We start from the raw sequence: 24,588 nt of genomic DNA, 5'->3' as shown, positions 1-24,588 counted from the left end.
AAGGAAGAGAAGAAGAAGAAGAAGAGGCTAATGGCGGGTACGCGAACCGTGGCCGTGTGCCCTGGCTGGTCGGTATCTTCATCCTGGATCGTCAGCGGCACGGAGAGAGCCCGGCCACGGGGGAAAAGAAGTCGGCCACACCTCGAGCGCGGAGCGGTCCGCGCAAAAACCGAGCCACGCTCCGCTGGCCGTTCCTTTGACAAATACGTCGCGCGGAACGACTCTGTATGCCGACCGTGCGAGCGGATTCTCGGATGCCGGACAAGAATCGATCCAGGGTGTTAGCTGTCGTGCGCTCGATTTTCTAATTCGAAAGGATCCGTTACGCGTTATCGTTTTCCTCCTTTCGCCCGATCGTTTGTTGCTTTGCTTTATTTTCGAAAACCGCGTATATACTTTGTGATTTTTGGCGTTTCGGAACGTAGCGACGTTCGAAATCGAAGCGTGGAGGCGTGGTGCGCTATAAATAACGTCGCCGCGGTATTTTACGTCGTTTAACGAGAATCGAAGATCGATTATCCGACCGGCAGCGATATTATTTACGCGATAAGAGATAATTTTGTCGAGTCGGCGACATTCTCTGCATATTTGGCAAATATTTTGAAAACGTTATTGATATTTTCGATAGTTGGACGGATCTTTGACGAATTTTTGAAACTCGTCGATACCGGTTCGTTGGATTACAAAATCGTCGCTAACGAAAGGGAAAAGAAGAGGGAAGAATTGCAAAGAGAAAGTACGGTCGCGGCGAAGGGGAGGAAATGAGACGACGGAGCCTGGAGATTTGAACGATCATAGTAGGCGGGGAGAGGTTTCGGTGAAAATGCTTACGAAAGTCGGGGTTTCCCGGAAGGCGTAACAGTTGGATTTCCGTGGAATTAAATCTGGAAATTCGGTGGAAAGGAGACGGTCTCGAAGATTCTCGCGAATACGATGGATACGTGGAATTCCCAAATAATCTTAATATTCCTGGCGGCACATACGCGCGAGATGGAAAGAGAAGAAGGTCGTTTCGAATTATAAGAAGGAAGAAAAGAAACACGTGGTAATTATTCTCTCGAGATAGTTCGATAACGGCTACGTTCCACGATTTCGAAATAATCGCTTCGGAATGAGAGGCGAATTTAAAAAAGTAGACCCAACGTCGTACGCTGTAGCTAGCCACTTTGACGCGAGCGTTCGTAAACGTAACGCAATTCGTCACACGAGAGTATTCGTTCGCGATTCGCGACGAACGAAACGCGAGAGATTAAAACAACCTTCTTATCGAATCTTCGTAAATTCTCGGTCGATCGTCTCGCACCAGCTAAAACTTTCGATTTACAGGGAACGGAGCGGAAAACTTTCTTCGTCACGATTTCTATCGGTGGATGGTATCGACGAGATCTCGAAAGAGAGAAAGAGAGACGGAGAGAGGATCGGTGGGCGGAGGGCTTCGCGGAATTGAGATGCTTCGTAGCGGCGCAGCGGCTCGATTTCGAAATATCCCTCGCGTGACCCTGTTTCGAGAAGGGTCAGCGGGGATCGATTCTACGAGGCGGCCTCGCGGCCAATGGTCGCCAGAGCCAGACCCGCCTGCCGGTCCCGATCGTCGTCCGCCTTAATCGATTATAAAAAGATCGATTACGCGCAGCTCTCGCCTCGGCGAATAATACGCCTTCGGAGTCCGGAGCCGTCGAGTCGCTGCTGCTTTTTAATTAACCCGCCATAACCTTCGTGTCACTCCGACGTTACGTAACCATCTGCCGTCCGTATCTTTGAAATTTGATTAAGCGCGCAAAGGAATCTGTCTTTCGTCATTCACGCACGAATCTCGCCTTCTTCGAACGTTCTTGTCAAACGGTCGAACCAAATAATTCCAGTTGTTCGAGCACGCGTTATCTCTGTTAGACGATAGGACGAATAATTAACGCGAGGATAACGCAAATGTAACGAACTGCGCGTTTAAGGAAACACAGCGACGCCTAATTCGAGTCCTCCGTGAAAAAGCACGCGTCCAATAAACCATCGTACGCGACACGACCCAACAGGAAGACCTACGTACTCTTCCTGCTCTCGAAACTGGTCCCCTGCAACGAGACAGCTCAGCCACTCTCAGCTCGATAATCGATCGAGCGAAGAGGAGCGCGGCGATCGTCGCGGCTCGCGGGCCCCGACCGACGCGACGCGACGCGACCACCGGTTTCCTCTTTGATCCATCCACGAGACGAGAAAGGCGGCCGTTACGCCGTTCTGCACCGAATTTAATTAATAATAGGAAATAGTCTTTCCTTGGCCTCCTTCCACGTTGTACCCAAACAACGACGAATTTACGTATAGATACTAAGCGGAATATCGAGTTTCGAGAATGGAAAAACGCGGCTACGTCAATGACTTGTTTCTCGATGATTCGCATTTACGATCGTCCCGTATATATCGATACGCGACAGCAGAGGATCCAGGAATCGGGCAGTCGAAACGTTCCAAAAAGAGATCGATAATGTTACAAGCATCGAACGTAAAAGAATTTGAGAGCGAAACAAAATGCCGGTCGGTTAACGCGACGCTACCGTACTCGTCGTTTCCGTGAAACGCAGCACCGAGCCGTGGCTGTCGTAGCGGAGAAACGAAGCCATCGAAGCCGGAGGGCAGCCTGTCGCGGCTGGTCGGTCGCGTTTTCGCACGGAATCGTTCGTCGAAAGGAACGTGGAGACGAAGCTGACCGACCGGCCGCGACGAGCGAGAGCCAGTCGGCGGACGCGAGACGACACGTTCAGCGAAACGGAAGAGAAGGAAAGGCACGGAGGGAGAGGTAGCGAGCGAGAGAGAGAGAGAGAGAGAGAGAGAGAGAGAGAGAGAGAGATAGGCAGGGTGGGAGGGAGGGAGAGAGAGAGAGAGGAGCGTAGAGGCCGCTTCCTCGGTGAACGTGGTTCGCTCCTCGTGACCGGAAGCGCGCCGGGTCGAGCCCGGAACACGCCGATCTCGTCGATTCTCTCTTAACGGTATACGTATATCGGTGCGATCGATCGTGGGGATCGATTCTGCCGCGTATACGTTCTCGCCAGACCTCTCCCCCACCTTTCCTCCCTCTCCTCCTCTTTCCATTCGCCTTTCACCCTTTTTCGTTCGCTTCTCGTTCCATCCTCTTCTTCCTCTCGTGGCTCGCGCGTATACGCCGTTTCGTACGCGTCTCCACGAGCACGCGGTGGAACGCACGAACGACACAGCGATACGAACACGATTACGACAATGTCGAGCGAACGCGGCAGATACGTTTGGACACGCTATGTTTACGCGCGTGGCGATGGCGGTCGCGGTCGCGGCCGCGCTACGAATACGGTCACGAAGAACGACAGTCGGCGAGAGAGGGCGACGAAAGATTACGTAAGATAAAGAAACAAAGAGAAGGAACGATAAGAACGTAGGATGGCGAGCAAAGGAGACGAACGGTGGGGGAGAAAGGAAGGAATTCCTTGCTTCCATCTTCCGATGGTAGACGGTGAGAGGAGGAAGAGGAAGAGGAAGAGGAAGAGGCAGACCGTTGGACGGTGGCGCTTCGCACGCACACACCGATACGGATTTACGAGCGGTTTCGGGCAATCGCGAATAGAGATTAGGCCGGTAATTAACTATGGATCTGGTGTGCAGGCGAGTTCGCGAGGCAGCACAGCGGTAGTAGCACAGAGAGAGCCGTGGAGACTCGGCTTCTCCTATATACATAAGTGACCCCGGTTCGCGGAAGCCCGTAGCGTGCTCACTCACACGCGAGCGCGCGACCGACCGAGACGACGAACGGTCAGACAGAGACCGACTTACAGGTAAGTGAGACTGGTTCGACGAGGACGGCCGACAGCTTCGCGGTCCTACCCTAGTACCCCCCTGGTGTTACATGGGGCCAACGCTATATGTACACCGAGCTGAACCAACCGACCGACCCAACCAACGACCGACCGACCGACCGACCGAACGACCGACCGACCGACCGACCGACCTACCGACCGACGGACGTAGACGACCGTCCTCGTGTGTTCCACACCGCTGCTACATAAAGCCGCATGGCACCGCGCCCCGCTGTTTCCCCTTTCGCCTCCCTCTTCGCCGCTCTCTTCCACCCTATTCCTCCCTCTACGTCCCTCTCTCCCTTATATAACATACCACGCGGCGCGGCACGGTATATAAGTATATATACATACACCTACACATCGGCGTATACGTGTACACATACGTACGGATGTATATACATAATAGAAGGTCTACACGCGAAGGAACGTATTCCGCGGCACGGTCGGTTTAGGTAGCTCTCGCGCGTCCCACAGCCGCGCTACATAAACGTTCTCGCGTGTACGCGACTATGTGCCGATCCCCGCGGATCCGTAGATGCACTCTCGCATATACCAGCCGGTATATCGGTGTTGGATACACACGTATACGGGAATATACGTGCCGCGCCACAGGGGAGACATATCGAGGAACACGCGCACACGCGCACACGCGCACACGCGCGAAACGCGGACCAACGAGGGTGCGCGCGAGACGGATCTGCGAGTATGTGCCTTTCTACGTATGTGCCGCTCTCGGCCAAATCTACGTCCATACGTATACACCGTGCGCACACACGCGCCATATACGTGTATGTAGCACATAGCACACGTATATATACACGCGCGTTATATACCGACGCGTATGTATATGCACACGTTGCTCCGCCATGTGGCTGTATATGGGTACACGTATAGATGGCAGAAGGCGAAGGAGGAGGACGGGGTGGAGGAGGAGGAGGAGGAGGAGGAGGAGGAGGAAGAGGAGGAGGAGAAGGAGGAGAAGCGCCCCAAAAGGCAGACGTGCCTGGCATCGACGAGGCCAGAGGCGCACCACCGCTGCCTCGATCTCCGTATCTCGGTAGATCGACGCCTAATGCCGCGGACACGGCACACGGCGAGGGAGAGAGAACGAGAGGGTGGCAGGCAGGCAGGCAAGCAGGGTAGGTGGGAGAGAAATAGACAGGCGGTAGGATGGGCGACGGGAGAAGGGAAGGCAAAGGGGAGAAGACCAGGGAGGAGGGCTTATATGGGGCCAGCCGCGGGAATATCCTTCGTCGTTCTGCGAATTAATCGCGCGACCCTCCGCCTCGACCGCCCTCCTCCTTCCCCCGCCACCCCCTCCTCCACCTCTCTATCCTCGACATCGTGCTCCGGCTCGCTCGACCTTTCCATCAACCTTCTATCCTCTTTGTGCGCCGCGCCACGAATACCGACAAGCGATCCGTGATTCGTCCTTATACCCCTCACCGACGAGCAGGATGTTGGCATCTTCGGCTGAAAGTCCGACCCAGAGAAACCCAGTGTCACGCGAACCCCGCGCGTACGACTCGCTGCTGCTTCTCTTCGGAAAGAGGAATTTCTATCGGTAAGATTCACCGAGTTATTCTCTTCTTTTCTTCTTTTTTTGGAAGAGGGTGGGGGTGGGAGGAGTATCATTAACGAGAGAAGATATCGCGATGACAAAGTTGGATCGTAAACGCGTGGTAGTAGCGTGGATCGAAAGTATACAATACGCAAATAGGCGTATTTCATAACGCGCGTTTCGTAGTCCCGCGACACTCGAAAACTACTTTTCTAGCCACAACCTAACCACCGATCGAACACCGAGATACGTAGCTTCGGTCACCTGACCTCCGTCTAACCCCGGGAATAAGCTCCGAGTGCCTTTAGCCGGTTACGAAACGCGATACGTAGGCTTCCTGTAGATAGGAAGACGTACGCGATAAATAATTTGCCGAATGGACGAAACGTTCCGTGAATCGCGCGAACGTTTCAATTTTTCCAAGCGTGTATATACACGCGCCCGGCCGCTATTACCAGCGAGTTTCGACCTTTGAAACTTTCAAAACGGTCGTGCGATCGTTCCCGTTGTCGCGCTAAGAAATGGATCCCTGGTACACGTTGTTTCGAGCGCGCTGGAAACTTGCCGCGTCCTCGTTCATTCATGAGCTCTCCATCCCCTCGCTCTTTCGCGCTCTCTCTCTCTCTCTCTCTCTCTCTTTTTCTCTCTCTCCGCTCTTGTTCCGTACGTGGCTACGGATTCGCGGAAACTTTGCCGGAAGTTTCAACGGATGCCGGATTATCCGGACGATTGATCCTCTTTGAATAAACGTGCCGCATTTATGTAATCTGGCGGTATATTTCGCGGCACGAGACTCTTGTTCGCGAATCTGGCGATGCGTGTCGTTGGTCGACGTCCTCCTTACTCGTAGACGAGCCAACGCCAAGTATACGTTTCGATCGATCGGAAATCGAGATATTTTGAAGTTGGCGAATTTTAGGAATCGTAGATTGTCAGGAGATTCGTCAGGTTTACCGCGGTTTTGCTTGGAGAAACGTGTATCCTTCCAACGCCTCGACCTCTTAAAAAATAAAGTACAACGAAACGCGAAACTCAAAGACTCGACTACGTGTTTTTTCAGAGGGTTAAACCGTGCAAAAGTACTGGGGAAAATATCTGAAAATCCTTGTCTAGGTATTTCAAAAATCTTTGCACACGAATCGAATCGGACAAGAAAAGCGACAAAGTCGACAGAATCTTGAAAGTTTGCCGATCTGATCGGTACGATAGACGAGGCACGTGCGTGGCTCGTCATAAATTTCGCAAGTGGAGGGAACAGAATAACCGGCTGATGCGTTTATCTTTTTCGAAACGAGGCGTTCGAACCGTTCTGCGGAGAAGCAGAATGCGAACGAAAAGTTTCACGGGACTGCGAGTAATAGAAGCTGGAGGAAAAAACGTCGGCAGCCTAGTCGTTTAACTGTAACGTCTTTCTCGAGTTTCGGTCGTCGAAGGGACAGGGAATGATATAAACACGGTCATAGAATACGATGGCTGCTAGCTCCGCAGAAAGGTTTAAATCTGCCATCCCCTTTAGCCAAACGGACAAGCTTTAATAAAGATAGTTGTACTGCGTGTTCCAAACGCGTGCCTCGAATTTTTAACGTAATATATCGTTCGGCAAACTCTCATTTTCTTTCGAGAAACTCTTTTTCTTTGTTTCCTCCAGTTTCGTTCGGCGTTTTGATCTCGACGCGCTTCGAAAATGTTCAAGCCCGCTGCGTTTCACGAAACAACGAAGAAGGAACGGAACGACCAATTATCCTCGCGATAATCGTCGTCTTCTTTCGGCGATCAAAAAATAACGTCCTATTCTTTTTCTCCGACTTGTTTTATCTATACATATATGTATATCCGGCATGACCGTTACCAAGCTCGTTGAAAGAAGGAAATGTTTTACGATAATTGGCAGCGACGTACGCGTCCGTATCAGCGAATACATCGACTTGCTATTAATGTATCAAATTCGCTATTACTTCAAAACGATCGGAATGTCCGAGTAAGAGTACTTGCGAAAGGGAGACCTGTATATGTATAGATACACATATCGATGATGCAGGCGCGATATATGTACCGTGCAATGTACACCGATGTACACCGCGTTCCAAAAGGCTTGCTGCCATATTCGAGGAGATAGAGTGGATCCGCGGCGCTTGGGTTACACACGTGATAAAGAATCGCTCGATGGTTGGGAGGAGAATGGCGGAGACGAGCATTAACGAAATTGTTGTGGCGTCACCCATCCATCCCCGCGTTTACAGCCACCCGCACCTACCTCCTCCCTCTCCCTTCGCCGTACTCGATCGGTTCGCCGTTTTCACCCTCGTCGACGTATGTGGCATTCCTCGAGTCCTTGCCGCGATATCGCTGTAGGGTTGATGAAATTGGTACGTTGATTAAATTGTTGCTCGAAGCTGTCGAACAGCCGCGACTCGCCGCGAGTGAGCGCGTGCCCGATCGAACGGTAACGGTGTACCGCCACCACGATCGACTCCACGCCGTGCCGTTTAACGACGGATATTAATCTTCCTCGCAGAGCCTGAACAAAGTCGTCGATTCTTTCGTACACGGAATGAACGGCCACCTGGATGCTGTATATGGGCTAACGTTTCGAGTTTGCGTGTACCGTGGTAAATCGATTCTTTGACGCGATTCTCTGTTCCATCGTCTTCTCTGTTCGCCTGTTTCTTGTGCTTTCTCGCGTCCACGATGCTTCGCGTCTTTTTTCGCGGTAAATGTACGCGTACGTGCATACGACAGAAAAGAAGCACGAGTATGAGTGTGTTTTAGGGACACGGTTTTACGTGCATCCTCAGCTCGTTCCGGCCCAATACCGACACTCGGTGCAGCGCATGTATACACGTACTTGCACAGGATGTGCAACGACAACGTCACAGACCGATAGGAAGTTTCGAAAGACGCTTTCCATTATCGTTGCTCCCGCGCCCATTATGCGATCGCCAGTCCCTACGACCAATCCGGATTTTCGCGTCAGTCGCGACCGATATCGAGCAACGCTTTCCTCCTTTTTCCCATTTCCCTCTTTTACCGACTACGGCTGGAAATGGGAACGGAGGGAATGTTTGGAAATTTGCAAGAACGATCGAGGGCTCGAAGAGATATCGTTTGCTTTGAAAATTCCAATCCTGTGCTTTATGATCAGGTTCTTCTTTTACCTTCTTCCTTTTTCTATCCACGTGTACGATTACGCTTGAAAAATGTTTAGAACGTTATAAAAATTGAGATTAAATGGTTTGTTTGTCCCTTTGTTCTTATGTTTAGTTTTGAAAATGGTTTATCTTGAATCCCGTGGAATCGAAATTAAGTAATTTTTTCTAATATCTTTCCTTTCGTTGATTCCTGTCGCTTACGAGTTTTCAATTATCGAAAATCTAGTTACCTGTTCTTAATTAGTATAATTAATTTTAGCGTTTTAAGATCGATATCACAGTCTAACGAGTTACATTACTCATTCAAACCATAAACGTGTTAGATATTTTTCTCTCAAAAAAAAAAAAAAAAAGATCGAGCGAAAATTCTTAGAGGTTAACCGACAACGATAGCACGAGTACGACTGCTCGATTCGGAATAATATGGTCGATAGGCAGGATGTTTCACAATGTACGACCATCGGCCGCGGAAAGCGAAAGGGATGAAAGAAGTTGCTGGAAATGTACGTGCTCTGACCTTGTTCCCGAGTTGCAGCGAGTAGCGTGATATATGGGTCCATCGCACAAGGTCGTTCAAGGTCGTGAGCATAATAAAACCAGAAGTTATATCACACGAGTTCGTACACCTACCGACAAACCTGCAATTTCCAGCCTAAACAAACAACATTTAATCAAACCTCGAACATAACCTCTCATTTCCATCTGCGAACTACAATGTCGTTTCCACGTACGAATTAATCTAAATCGTCGTACTCGTGCCACGAGATAGACAGAAATTAAAAGAATTAAAAAATACAAAAGTGGAAGAAAAACGTGACCATCGAAAGAAAATTCCTAAAAACGATATCCTATAATCGTGCAGACATTCTCTGTACGCCATAGGCCGATTTGCACCGTTTAGTTTCGTATATAAACAAATTTTTCCACTGACATCGTTTATTCGAGGTTAGAGATTGGAATATTTTCTACTTACTTAAAATCAGCAGGTGGACGTTTCGAAAGAAAATACGCGTTCGAGGTTAGAATTTCTTCTAAGTACGATATCTAAAAAATACAGAAATTTTCTAATAAAGTTTTGCATCGTCCTTTCTCAATGCATCGGTAAGTCTTACGTCAGAAGCAAAAGAATTGACATACCGTTCTCTGTTTGCGTAATACGCACGTATTTACATAAGTATATACGACCCAGCTACTTCGTAAATGAATACAAACACTTGGAAACACATTTACAGCAATTCGTACATAGCACGTAATGTACGAAAGGCTACGATATGAAAATAGACTTTATACTAAAATTATCAGCGAGTGTAAATACGAAGACTTTGTTCGAGCGGCCTAAACTAATCTAGCGCCTACGAGAATACCAAAGATCGACGCAAGCGGAAGATCGATGACAACGATTCGAGATTAATCGCGCGTGACTCGTGACAGCCGTTTCGGCCGTGATCGCAACGCGATTGTATGCGCGCGCACGCAACGGAAACGACGTCGCCCGGTCAAGTTTTATAACAATAACAGAAGCGAAATGGTGAGATCCGTGTAGCACGATCGAGCCATGGAAACTCGTCCGACTCGTGTCCCGGTGTACTGCGACCGACGAACGACGGAGAAAGCGTGGAGAATATGGAAGAGTGGGAGAAACCCCTTTCGCGGGTTTGCTCGGTAAACAAATTATCATTCTGCGAGTTCGATCGTAAATCACGTTTCCGAGCTGGAGTCGCCGCTTCGTTCTGCTATTCAAAAAGCAATTTGAACGTTTCGCGTCTCCGGGAACATCTGCGATATGATTTTTTAGTCTCTTCGTAGGGCGAAATGTAGGTTTTATGCCGGTATTATCGTTTTTATTATACGATATTGTTTATATTTCTGCTAATATCGTAATAATAACGTATTACTGTCATATTATTGTTGCGTGTTTGTTGCACGTAAGAATAAAATTATTATACATATACATGTACACATATATTATATATGTTTATATAGGTTATGCGAGCACGTAACTCTTATATGCTAGGGTGAGATTCATGGCACTCGCAGACGGTCTAATATCTAAAGCAAATACACGTACAGTGGAAAGTATCCAATTGAACGGTTGACTTTACAAGGTTTCCTGAGAAACTTGGGGTTAAGGTAACCTTAACAGTTAACTGATACCGATATCTGGAAGAAGATAGCGAACATACGAATGCTGTCTACGATTGCACACGTATTCCATCACTGCTGATCGAATTTCCCCTAGTTACCTCATATTCTAAAAAATAACCGTTGTATCGAGAAACGACTAACCTGGTTTATCGAGGAACAGTCAGAAAAAACGCTAACTGACCAGTTACAAAACAAACACATTCAACGGTAATTCACCGCGCGTACTTTACTCTGTACTAATACAAATATCGATATTCAAGGTATAAAAGTTCGAAACTAAGATACCAGGATGGAGCGTTCGAACGACTCTCTAGGTCCATTCTTTCGGAGTCTAAGAGAGCGTTCCATCGAGGCGGAATCGCCGAAATACCGTGACCTAAAATAGTTGGCCCCGCAGAAATTTTGAATGGCGATCGACTCGCCCGGGATCGTTCTAGAAATACTTGGAGCCGGTTTGCCTCGAATAGAAACCGATCTCGACTAGGGTGACGACGGGTTGTACGCGCATTGAGAAGGGTTCGAAAGATCGATCCTGGGGTAAGATGGATCGATATCGACCGACCAGCTGACGCGTGAACGCTTCCGACTCGGGGGAAAAATCCTGTAGGACGAACAAAGGCGGTAAACCAGGCTGTGTGCAGGAGAAGAAACGGGGTGAAACTCGGGGATGGAAAAGGATGAGAAAGGGAGAGGAAGGGTGGTCGGAAAACAAGCGTCCGCTGGCGTCCTCATCGAAAATACAGTAGCGAAGGCTTTGGCGGCGAATACGAATCGTCGACCGAGGTATATACGTATGTATAAAGTATATATCGTATGTAGTGTAGCGATGGCGGTATACGTAAGTATGTATAGCGTGCCGCGAGAATCCTCGTTTCACCCTCGAAGGAGAGGAAGCTTTGCCGCCAAAAACCACACCCACGCGGTCGTTCCCTTTGGGCGGGAGATTTTCACCTATGGGATCGCACGAAGGAACACGCTTGCCTCCGGTGTTGGCTCTAGTGCGTAGCTCGCTGCTGAAAAATTTCGCAGCTTTCCCCCTTTCCTCTCCTTCCTCCGTGCTTCTTTCCTTCCTTTCTGCACACCCCACTTTCGTACCAACGTCGTCGTAATTGACGATGTCATGGTAGTCGTCGCCGTCGTCGTCGTCGTCGCCGTCGTCGTCGTCGTCGTCGTCGTCACCGTCGTCGTCGTCGTCCCTCGATAACCCAGGTTAAAACCATTTCCCAGCTAGTGCTTGCCCAGCGCCCGCGGTCTCTCATATACGCTATATATCCCGGCACGGAACAGAGCGCGGTTCTCTCTCTGGGACACATCGGGTTACGAAGCGGGGCCAGGCTACTAGCGGCAGCGGCAGCAGGCAGCCAGGCAGAGAGACAGGCAAAGGCAGCCACTAGTCAACCAGCCAGCCAGGCAGAAGCAGGCAGAGCCAGCAGGCAGGCAGGCAAGCAGGCAGGCAGGCAGGCAAGCAGAGGCAGGCAACACGGGACTTTTGGGACGCGTTGTACATGGGTCGCGTCGCATCGTAGGTTCGCGATGGGTTGGATACATAAGGGGGAGGATAGGGGGAGCCTCTTTATGTAGCACATAGACGTTGCCTGGCGTTCGTTCGTTGCCGCTCGCTCGCTCGGCGTGTGACGCTCAAATTACCTCCGTCCTCCCTGCTACGTCTCCCCCGCCGCGCGACCCCCTGCCCGCCCGCTTTCTCTCCCCTTCGCTTCGCCAGTCCGCGTCGCGCCACTCCTCTCGCTCTTGCTCTCTACTCTACTCTCTCGCAGAGCCGCAGTCGCCCGTTGCTGCGGCTCACCCTCTTCCACCTCCGTCCTCTCCTCTGCTCGCTCTCCTATGCTCCTCTTCCACCGCCTCATCCTCCTCCTCCACCTCCGCCACCCTGCTTCGTCGTACAGTCGTACCGATTCTCCCTCGCGCCATAACCTTTCTGCCTCTCTTCCACTTCTTACTCTTATCCTCCTTCTCTTCCTCCTTCTCCTTCTTCCTCTTCTTCTTCCTCTTCTCCTTCTTCTTCTTCTTCTTCTTCTTCTTCTTCTTCTTCTTCTCCTCCTACTTCTTTCACTTAGCCTCGTCCCCCTTTCTCATTTTCTCTTTCTTTTTCTCCATGTTCGTGCCTTCTTCTCTCTTCGTACCGTTTTCTTTTGCGATGGTAGCCGCTACACGTCCTCCTCCGCTCTGCCTCGCGACGCGACGTGCCAACGGTACAGAGCAGAGCGGAGAAGTGTCGCGACCGTCTCGCGCCGTTCACCCTGTTTGGTCGTTGAGCCGCTTCTATATGTACGCTACGAACCGAATCGTGGACGACTCGTGATCGAATAGAAACTAGAGGCTACGACCTCCGATTTTCTTCCTATACATATATATAATTCTTTGTTTCCTTCAAGTCTATCCTTCTCTTCCACCTTGATATCTTCATTCTATCTCCGTTCGCGCAACCCTATTGGGTGAAACACGCGCGCTTCGTCAGTGAGACTCGCTACGGACACCGAGAGAATCCAGAGGGAAATAGCGAGAGAGAGAGAGAGAGAGAGAGAGAGAGGCAGAGAAGGATAGAGGAGGAACGGCGCGGCATGGCTATAACGCGGCACGCTAGAGGAGAGCTCTGCGGGTCTGAAACGCGGCCAGCGCGGCAGACAGGCACCGCGGGTCACCGCCTTCCCTCGTCCACCTTCTCCTTCTCCCCCTGCCCTCAACCCTAAACCGTCACCCCCTGTGTCGTCCTCATCCTCTCTCTATACACCGTCAACTCCAGCTATCTCTCTTACTCTGACAGTTTAGCCGCTCCATCTATCTTTATCTTCGCCGGTGTCGTTGTTTCGCTTCTTTTCACGAGAACCGAGCACGAACGGAGAAGAAAAATAACGTGGCAAAGAAAGACAGGAATAAAGAAAGAAAAAGGAACGAAGGAAGGAAGAGAACGGTAAAACGGAGAAACTAAAAGGGGAAAGGAAAAGAGAGAGCGTCGGTGTTTCCGGCCTCGTCTGTCCTTGCCTGGTAGAGTCGCACGGCCCTCTGACCGAGTCGTTCAAACGCGAAACATTCTCCCCCCTTTCTCCCTCGCGCAGCCCCTTTGTTATTAGTCCGCCGTGTACCACCCTAAATTCAGTCGCGCTGCAAACGGACAAATTTCGCGAGCACTACCAACGCTGCTACGCGGTGCGCGGTATAAAGCAAGGAGAGGGTTGGAGAGCGCCGTGGCCACGGAACGTCCAGGGGAAGGAAGGAGGGGCCACGGGGGCGACAGCGAGTCGTGGGGTCGCAGGCGGGAGGGTGGCGCGTGTCCTTCCCTCGGCTTTCTTATTTCTCCTTTCTCCCGTCGCCTCGCTGCGTTCCCGGTAATTTACCGGTGTCTTGGGGTGCGTTCGTTACGTAATTACGTGCCGCCTCGTCCGCTCGTAAATGGTTTATAAGGGAAAGTCGAGCGACGATCGCGAACGATCGGCCTGCACGTACGTATACACGTGTGTGTACGGCGAAACGAGAGTTCCTTTGAGGTTGACGCGTTGTAAAGTTTGTTAAAGTAAATAGAGTTAATTAGCGAATTGGAATGATTCGAAAATGAGCAGCTACCTAAAAGCGGATGATTAATGAAGAGGAGTTTTTTTTTTTTTTTTTTTTTTTTTTTGGAAAAAATTGGAAATAAGGAAGAGAATGGAAGCGGGTCGACGAATTTATCGCCCAGAAACGAGAAGCATTTTGTCGCTGTAAAATTCAAGATGTGGATGAAAAATGGTGGAAAGTTGGAGATAACGAGGGAAACTGTTTTAGTCAGTTGGTATTGGATCGTTTACTAAGTTTTGGCGATCGAAAGATTTACGATGTAGAAACAGTTATTACATGCTCTCTCGCATACACGTCCGCGATCAGTCTTGTTACGATTAACCCCCACTGTGATCATTATTTATCACAAAATTCTAGTTATACGTACATGCATATATGTACGGTTAAACCCAATCCCTAGTACGAAATAACGGCAGAATCGGGAACCTAAATTCCCAATACCAAATAAATCCACGTCCAATTTTACTGGACGAAGAGGAAACAGGAAGAGGAAAAGGGTAGCTGTCGCATCGTGAAATCCACGCGTAGAGATACTCAAAGGGAAGGAAGAAAGGAAGCAAAAGACGAGAGCAATAAAACGCGAAGAAGGTGAACTACGGTATTCTACCTTCTTTTTTTTCCTCTCTCTTTTTTTACATCCTCTGTCCTTTCCTCTCCTCTCTTTCCTCCCTTTCCGTTGGTTCCCTACCTCGGTTGTGCTCGTTCGCCCGGCCCCGGCTCCGGCCCCGGCCCCGGCACACCGGTTCGTCGTCGTGGTCGCCTGCTACACGCGTTTCACGGCTGTGTTCGTCGTATAATTGCGCTCGCGGTGCATATTCGCGCGCGCGGCTCGCACGGACGAGCGAGTCTTTTTTTGTTCCCCCCTCGTGTCGGCTTTTGTGCAGCGAGAAAGCAGCAACGGTGCGGTGGCGACGGTGGCGGAGGCAACGGCGAGGGAAGGACAGGAAGACAGAAGGGAGTCGAGAAAGTAAATCGAGCGGATATATCGCGGCGTTAGACCGCCTCTCTCTTTCCTTCTCGTTCTCTCGCTCTTTCCCCCGCGAGCGCTACTATTTTCTTCGGCGAAGAACGCGAGAGCCTCACCGATTGATCGTTTTGCGAACGCCGCGCGCTGGTGCGCCTTGGCCGCCGCCACCGCTGTGATCCATTGTCGTCGACCGTGTTCTCAACTTCCGCTGTTCCACGACTGCCCTCTCGGTCCGCTCTTAAATTTTAGTCACCAGAGATTTTCAGAGAAAATGTTCGTTAGTTTATCGTCTACTGCTTAGGTTCTCACGATTCGACATAGATCGCGAATAATCAAATTCGTTGAAAAATTTTCTTCACATTGTGGAAAGTAAATCTCGATATCAGTATTTTTCGATGTAGTATCAATCTAATATAAAATTGCGTAATATCGTGCAATATTAATGTACGATGTTTTTAATATCGAATAATCTATCAAATTAAAGTAAAATACTATTATCGATCTGCGTGGCTATTAATCGTTCGCGTTATAAATTAAACTACATAATTGATAAGTACGTATTTTGCTCGAAGCTAGAAAGTATTCAACGATGTACAAATGGAAGCGTAGTATATCTACATATTCATAATCCTTTAACAAACAATATTCCGTAATCCGCGGGCAAACTATCGATACATCGACCAGCATGTTGTTTTCGTGTAACTTTAAATTCATGCCACATGTATCATGTATCATCGCTGGTATACACAATCGCTTGCTCTATGTATAATAAAGATAGCAGCTGAAATAGAAAGTCCAGCGTGAAACGAACCTATCGATTGATTTCCCTATTTTCCCCGATAATAATGCGTTTGTCATCGATTCGCAAATTCTACTCGTCGGGATAAAAGCGAAGAACTGAAATGATATAAGAGAGAGGGGGTGGGGGGGGAGGGATGAAATGATATAAGAGAGAAAAGTAAGAAAGAAAACGGTAAATTGCTGGAACACTTTCATCATTAGCGGCGATAATTTTCCCATAGCCACGCGGATGGTAATTAAGCGTTGCGCCGCGGCCCGCCGTTCTTTTAATACCTCGACCATTACGAAATAATTTCAAGGGGATATATTGGCGCGTTAGGGTGCCTTTCTCCTCTCGTGGGAAGTCTCGGACCACGAGGCACGAAGGAATCGATCGATCGATTCCGTTGCCGGCTGCTATCCCGGATAATAGCAGCGGCGCGGCGCGGCGCGGCGCACCGTTCCACGGTCGACAAGCGAAAAGCGGAACAACCTAAATACCACGAAACGCGCCCAAGTATATATACGGCCCGGCAAAAATGCTCCCGCTTCATTGTCCCCCTGTCGTGCAACGGATCGCTGTGAAACACCGTCGATCGCACGCTCCACGATCGATGCTTCGTACAAAATTTTTCACTACCAATTTCAGTCCGTCGATCACGCGATATTGTTCGAGTTACTTTTTACGGTCAAGTGAAATTTCAATGAATTAATTTCGTTAAATTTAACGATAAATTTTTAATTATTAATCCATCAGTTGATCTTACTTTCTTATCGCGTACATCGAGTGTAAGAAATCCAAATTAATTTCACAAATTTGAAGTACAAGTAAGAAATCGTATTGGAAATCTATGTAAGAACGATCTAAGTAGATTTAAATAATCTGCAATAATCGAAGACCCGGAAAAACGCGAAGGTCGCCTAGAATCATAATTTTATCCGGATTTTATCGACACTGACGAATCATTGACAATCGCAACAAATTCCTCGAACAAATCCGTGGAAACGCTCTATAACTCTATGCGGACTATTAACTTCTTCGATCGAGTAACGCTCAACAACTGTTACAGAATCGAGTCAGAGCTATTGTTTATCTCGTTACAAATACGTTAGATGCGCGAAGGAGCACCATTACCCACGGGACAATGAACGCGTACCTGCCTATGTGACCTATGTGTATCGGCGCAGCTTCGTCTTCGTCCTTACCGATGCTATCTCTCTTTCTCTCCGTCGTTCTATCTCCTTCTCTCCTCTTCCCTCTTCCGCCCCACTCCTTACGAGATTTCCCTTCTTTGTTGTACCATGCTATTTCTCTCTCTCTCTCTCTGGCTCCCGCCATTCCAGTTATGTATTACCTAATGCGAGACGCTCGGTGAAACAAGTTTATCGTTCACCGCCGCGTGACATCCAACGGATTCCTGAATATGCTTCCGATCGACGGATTCGGCCGTCGCAGAAATTTAAGCAACGATGAAACCGGTCGCTTGCATCCGTTTATTGCTACGTGTATTCCTAAAGGAAGGGATGACGATCTTGATTCGATGCTGCGTGTAAATTATCTCTCAACGAGGACAATCGATCGTTCGTGTACAGAACCGAGGAGAAATCGAGTAATTTTTGTCGCGAGGATAAAAACCAATTTGTACGGAAAAGCGAAAGTTTCGATAGGAAAAATATTAGATAGAGTTATTTTAATTTAATCGGTGTAATTCCGATATTGAATAACGTATTTACTCTGTAATCCACAGGTTTCCTACTCCTAACGATTATAATTGACTTTAATTAAAATTAAAATTCTTTCCGGTGGCAATTTTTAGTTTTGGTATTAAATCAGTTTCTGACTAGGTGAATTTCGACTCGGTTAACAGGTTAGCACGTGAGCTATTATTAAAGGTAGAGAAAGGTGAGCGGAAGTACGGTGAATGATGCAAATTTAGAACGAACCAGATAGAATACATTAATACGTCCGATTCGTTTCAGTGCTGTTTCGCGACTGCCGGAATTCGGCGTTCCCCCTCCCATTCCACTTACTCGCCCGAAGGTGTCGCTAGGCAATGATTCCAACGCGACACATAAGCTATATATATACACACATGTATACACCGACGACTTCGATTCGTTAAACTACGATCTGATATAAAGAAAGCACATTGCTCGTTGCCTTAATTCGAGGTATTAAAAGCGAATCGCGATATAACATACACGTACACGTTCGTAGTCTCTGGTCCGCAAGAAAATCGAATTTCGCGAGACCCGTCGCCATGTTGTCCTTCGAAGATTCCTTTGACTCACCCGATACGAATAGATCGATTGCGTGCTCGGCTCGCGGCGAGACCTTTTCCATCGTGTCGTGTACCGCGTCGATTTCTATCTGTCACGTCACGGACAAAGACAGACCGAGAGGACGACCAGCCGTCGAAAGTCCAAGACAGAGAAAGAAAAGGAAAAGAGAGACTCGCTATTTCGTCGGTGGAAAGAGAGAAAGAAAGAAAAAAAAAAAAGAAAGAAAAGGGCGTCCACCGGCGTGGAGCGCGCATTCGGTCGCCGCAATAAATCCCATTTCCCAGGCCGGTGTACTGATTTCAGCCCTGCCGTGTCCGTCGAGAGTCCAGCTCGACTTCCGTTCCATCCTATGGACCCGTTGCCTCGGCACGAAGGCTAAAAATCGAGACCAGAGCTGCCTCTGGCCGAGAGAGTCCGTCCCGGAGTCTGGACCCTTTCTCGACGGCGCAAAAGAAGGAGAGCTCGTACTGCTTCGTGGCAAAAGGGTTCGAAAAAGGTCGAGAAGAAGGCAGACCGGGGTATAGAGAAGGAACGAGAAGAAGGGTGGCGGACGAGGTGGACGAGGAGGAGGATGAGGATGAAGGGGGCGAGAGGGGGGAAGGAAAGAAAGATCCCCGCGGAACAGGGGCGAACCGGGATGTCGTGGAAGTACCGGCGAAGGGACAGGAAGAGGGCGAGGAGGGAACGGTTCGTCCGTGGACGAGAAGGCTCGATGCCGGATTTTTCCAGCAGGGCCACGGTAGAATGGATGTGGGTATAATGGAGGCGAGCACCGTGCCTTCGTTGCCCGATAAAAACTGCCGATGGAAAGAGGACGTCGACGAGGGGGACGGTGGCCGGATCAGCAGGGGGGAGGGGGAAAGAAGAGCAGCGACGCGAGTGGAAAGAGAGGGCTAGTGGATAGAGATAGAGGTACGCTGGTGAGAATGGGACGGAGAGAGAAAGCATCGGCGGCTGAGATCGTTGCGTTGGAAAGGCTCGACGCGAGACGAGGAGTTTCGATACGCGTTATCGAGCACGGTCGGTCGAATTAAAATTTCTTCTGGACGGTGGCGACGGTACGCCGTCCTCGAGCCGCTTCCTTTCTGCGCTCGAGAAACGAGAACGCCCACCGAGCGCGGCCACGACACCGCGCGTCTACCAAATTCACCGACCGAGACCCGCTCCAGCGTTGGCCAGTTCGCTTCTGTCAATTTAACAAGGGAATATTAGCCGAGGGGTTTATACTTGGTGTAAAGAAGGTCGAGAGAGGCGAGAGTAGATTCAAGTTTGGCTAGGATTTTGAATAGAGTAACGATCGTTGAACGATCCAAGTATAGAAATACCTTAACGATTTAGATTATCGTATCGGTAATCGCACAGACCGTACGGTATGGATCGAATTTGATCGAGAACAGTTTATTCACCGATAACTAATGACGTAAAACTATTAGGTAAAACTGAAGATTAGCAATGAAAACTAGAAAAATAGGAAAACAGATCCGGGAGCGTGCGATCAAGGCACCGAGCTAATCTTCGATTCCGTTCGAATATCAGTCCGGTCTGTTAGGTTTAATTTCGTTAATCAGGACGCGTCTCGATCGAACGAGCTTCGTGAGTGGAGCCGAAAGGAGAAAGGCATTCTCCGTCGTCCGTGGCCGCTGCATCCGCGCCAAAACTCACGAAACGCCGCGGCTTGGCGGCGGTGGCGGTGGCGGTGGCGGTGGCGGTGGCGGCGGCGGCAACGACGACGTCGACGACGACGACAAAGACGACGACGACGACGACGACGACGACGACGACGACGACGACGCGACGGTGCCGATGGGTAAAAGAGAAACGAGGAAGAAAGAGAGAGAAAGAAAGAATGGCAGAAGCAACCCGGCCTGCTGGTCTCGTATACATATAGCGCGGCGAGGTGGGAAACTAGACCGTGACGAATCACGGTCGGCGACTGCGCCGCTCTGACGTCACGTCGCGAAGGGCGAACCGTCGCAAGTGTTCGTGATTGGGCATCTTTTATCCTCGTCCTGCGGCCGTGCCTCGCAATCGCCAACCGCCGCGATAGCGCAACGGGGACGAATCGAATTAATACGATTGCCACTTCCGAACACCGTGACTACCATAGCCCTCGAGTCGCTCCAATGGATCCACCAACCTCGCGACCTCCACGATCTCCATTTCTTTCGCGAATAGTTTGGGGTTAGGTTCGGCTCGAACTGGTATTCGAGCTCGTTCTACGTGATATAGCTCTGGTGTAGGGGGAGAAATATAGCAAGGACGTTAAAGGTCGTAATTTCACGAATAGTTCGAGGTTAGGTTAAACGAACTGCTACTGGCTTCTACGGTATATACAGTTACTCACGAAACTCTTTATACACTCGATAAAAAGGCTATTTTTATTAAAGTAAAATGCCGCTAAATTTCATCGTACAGTTAGCGAGTTCCGCGCACGTCTACCGAGACTAAAAGTTTCTTCGAAGTAAAGCAGACTTATCACGTTTATTTCGTTATCGATATATTATTAATTATATAGTTCGAAAAATTTTCACGAGACCGATATCGATCGAAAGTTTCAGGTGTAACTCGACAGAATGAACTTTACGATTTTTTTTATCGGCTATAAGAAGAAAGTACGAACTATTATACAGGTTGTTGGTTGTTATAGGCTAGACTATGCAACAAGTGCGAAATCTACCTTTATCTATATAGAAGAATTGAAAGAAATTAATTTTTCAGGAACCTGTGAATGATTCTGAAGGGGTCGTTTCGTGGTGGCGCGTTTGGGGTTAGTGACCCGTATAGCAGGTACGAATCATTGCCCGTCGATTACGTCATACAGAAGCGCCATATAACGCATTACACCAGGCTACCGTGGAAACCCGTCTAACCGTTCGACTTTAATCAACGATACAAACTACACAAGTCAATCTCCGTATCATCCCTATCGATGTATCGCAACCATAAAGAAATTTCATTCCTACAGAATTACATTAACCTGTTGTTGCTTTACGAATTCTTCGCAGCAACTTGTATAAGCGTTAACTGTTCGTTGTTCCTGAAATCGAAGAACTCGTAACGTTGCCTCTTTCCGGAAGAGCAAACGTTTCAACTTTTTTAACCTTTTGAACAAGCCAACATATATAAATCCTTTCTCGAAATATAGATTCCATCCTGTCGCGAAGTCTCTCAGTTAGGCATCGTTAAAGATATAATTTGTCTTGTTAATATAACTAGGTATTACGAAGCGAGGGGTTAAAAACAACATTAACGAAAGCGATGGTTAACGAAACAAAGACGATGAAAGAAACAAGACTAAGAAGAGAGAAAACCTTCGATCTAAAAATACCAGCTAAAAATACGATCTATCTCTATAAAATAAAATAGTAACCCTAACCTACCTGGAATTTAACTGAACATTATACAATTATGAGTTTCGAATTCTATCGGAATGATTAACGAAACAAAGAAGAAGACGTAATAAAGCTGAAAGCAGAGAACGAGCGTGCCTTCGATAATCCGCAACTGCGGTCTCCTCGCGATCTAAATCAGTAGAGGAACGTTTCTCTAGGAACGTTTGGCGCGGTGTCGAGCAAGAGCGTCGGGAGTCGGGAGTTCGATCCTAAAAGCGGTGGCGAGCGAGTGGGCTGGCAGGCGAGAGCGGGGTGCTTGGCCCTGGCAGCGAGATCGCGGCACAGAAACGCGTTCGCCTCGAAGGAACGCCGTCGCGTTCGTCGTATATAAGGTCCGTATATACTCGCGTGTGTCGGTATGTGTTCGTGTGTCCACGGTAGTATATCGCTGCGCGCGATCCGCTCTCGCGCACACCACACCGCGATCCATCCGGCGATTTCGTCGTTTCGAGCTGCTTCCGGCGCTGATACGAGGATTTTCGAGGAGAAGCAGAGCCAAGCCTCGTACTCGTGTGTAATGCCGCTGCGAGTTGGTGTTGGCGCGGGCGCGCGCGCAATTACGTCAGCCGCGTAACGTCGTGCAAACCGATCGCGGCGCGCTTTTAGCGCGCGTGTTTCGTAAGCGCGAAAGATCGCAGCGTCACGCCACGGCCTTAGACGTTCGTTCACGTATCAGGCCGGCGAGCGTGTCCTTATACATAGAACGGCAAAGGACGCGAGTTTCTCGCACGGCCGGTGTTCGAGGCCGATCAGGCTCAACCGATCGTAGCCCGCTTCTTAATTATCGATTCGTCCGTTGTATAGAGCATAGAGTATAGACTATAGGGATACTGCGCAGCTAATTTCGTTGTTACTATTATTGTACGTATCGTTGCTATTATTATAGAACTTTTATTAAATTTCAAATGACAAGGTGTTTGGAGATAGTTAAAGAACAACGATAATAGACAAAGGCAGGGTACAGCCGAGGGCTGCTTTGCAACCTAACCTTGTGTTTATGTAAGTGGGGAATTTAGCGTTGCATAGCGTGTACGCTCGTTGAACTAGTACATACTCGGTATGACAAATATCGGGGTGTCCGCGACGATGCCATGAATTTCGAGACTTTTGTTCCGTCACAGTTAAAGATAAATATGTCGCTGCAATTAACCTATAGAACACTTCCTAACAAAGATGTGTGTCGATAATGTAAAAATAGCTGGAAATAAAGTAACCATAGCTACGCAACATTTTCTTCGTCGCTTTACTATATAACGATGGATGTGAAAAAAAAAATCATACAGTCGCGTTGAAATCTGTTTATTCGATCTTCGACGATAGTATTTCGGAAAGATACGTACGATGATCGAAAATCCGACCATTTCAATGATGAAAGATTTTCATGTTTAACAACCTTAATTCCACGTTAATATTTTACGTTAATGTTCAGCGGTACGGAATTAGCCGCGTGCTTGTTCGGTTACTCAGCGCTTGCTTAAGTAGCTTACAGGCGGGTCGAATTTTAGTTGTACACAACGGACAACGGTTTTCGGATGAATCCTATGGTGAAAGGGCATTGAAAGGGTGAGAAAAGAATAGGGGTAACGTCCGTGAGATTCTTACTGTAAATCATGCCGTAAATTGGAAACTAGTAACGGAGTTGAGGTTCGAACCGGTATGGAGTCGAACGAAGGATTCCAGAGAATGGTTCGCGACGTCGCGTCGCATCGCGTCGCGTCGGAAATGCGCCGATAAAGATAACCGTGCGCTATTAATGTCCTCCCGGTCTTAATTAACGTCAATTAATACGCTCAGACTGTATCTATTTGTCGGCCTCTAATAAAGCCTGTTACGGGCAATTTTAATCGACGTAATACAAGACCGGAGTTTTTCCTGGCTCTCGATGTCGGACCAAGAACAATCATCGCGGATGGAATCCTGTCCAGTACTCTCTGTAGGAATCAGAATTTAGATCTGAATTTGGACGAACAGTCGATCAATCGATTATCAGCTATTAATAATGGAAAATTATTAACGATGTATACAGCTTTCTTTAGTTAACTACTTTTTAAAGTACGACACCGGGTGCGAGAGCTTAGGAAAAATAAGAATCCAACTCCGAAATATTGTAGTTGGTTCGCAACTCATCGTGGATCTGTGCGTTTCACTCGCTTTTCGAATCTATCTTCGAGTGCGCCAGTTTGAAACATCGAAACCGTGTTCGTAAGAAAGAACTTCACGGCCGCTTCGATGATTTCGAACGCGATCTATCCGATATGATTCAAGGAAAAAGGGGAAAGAAAAGTAACGCATCGATCAATGGAGATTATCCGCGGATACGATATTCCAGGTAGAAAATATGGGTAGACGCGTTAAAAATTTCATTCAATATATGGTGTGTCGTGGCGCGCCACCAATTACTAATTAGCAATTACGTAAAGCGAGCCGTTCCACCGCAAATTCAGTAGAGGCATCAGAGCCGCGCCGGCCCACCCTAAAGTCGGTCCTTGGTCATTAGACCCGGTGAGCGCATTAACCTCGAACCCATTCCTGGCCCATCGCCTCGTGCGCGTCGCCTCCATGCCCGTATATACCCGTACTAGAGGTTGAGCGCGCCTACGATATAGGTGGAGTAGGCTAGACAGCCGGCTCTGTCGGACGCATAACGAGCCACGACTTTACGGTAGTCTCCTTCGCCGTACGACTCGCTAATTCCTCGCTCGGACGCGGTTAGCGACGGGGCCTACCCCCTCCGATTGTACGCACGCACGCACTCAAACACGTACAAGCACGTACACGCGGATAAGCGGCCACGCACGGCTGGATGCACGCGTAATCGCGGATACGCTCCAACGTAGGCGAATTCAGGCAACGCAGGCGACACAGGCACAGTCTGCGCGTTGTAAGGGCAGAGACGCACGGCTCGATTTGTTGTATGGAT

General features: G+C 48.8%; 1 protein-coding gene and 1 long non-coding RNA gene across 4 annotated transcripts in view; one reads left to right on the top strand and one right to left on the bottom strand.

Annotated features, from left to right (window-relative positions):
* The window catches only part of LOC100648659 (dynein regulatory complex subunit 7), an 84,013-nt gene that overhangs the window by 36,328 nt on the left and 23,097 nt on the right, over window positions 1-24,588 (bottom strand). The window lies entirely within an intron of this gene.
* On the top strand, window positions 4,784-22,895 carry LOC125385150. 2 transcript variants are annotated; one of them, XR_007224166.1, is made up of 3 exons: window positions 4,784-5,385; window positions 18,580-19,188; window positions 20,995-22,895. It is a non-coding gene; the product is annotated as an uncharacterized LOC125385150 (long non-coding RNA). The 2 variants fall into 2 exon arrangements; XR_007224165.1 differs by lacking the exon at window positions 18,580-19,188.

The sequence above is a fragment of the Bombus terrestris genome, chromosome 5 (genome assembly GCF_910591885.1).
Source record: "Bombus terrestris chromosome 5, iyBomTerr1.2, whole genome shotgun sequence".
NCBI lineage: Eukaryota > Metazoa > Arthropoda > Insecta > Hymenoptera > Apidae > Bombus > Bombus terrestris.
Note: the sequence above shows the minus strand (reverse complement) of the source record. Positions and strands in the feature narration are given on the sequence as shown.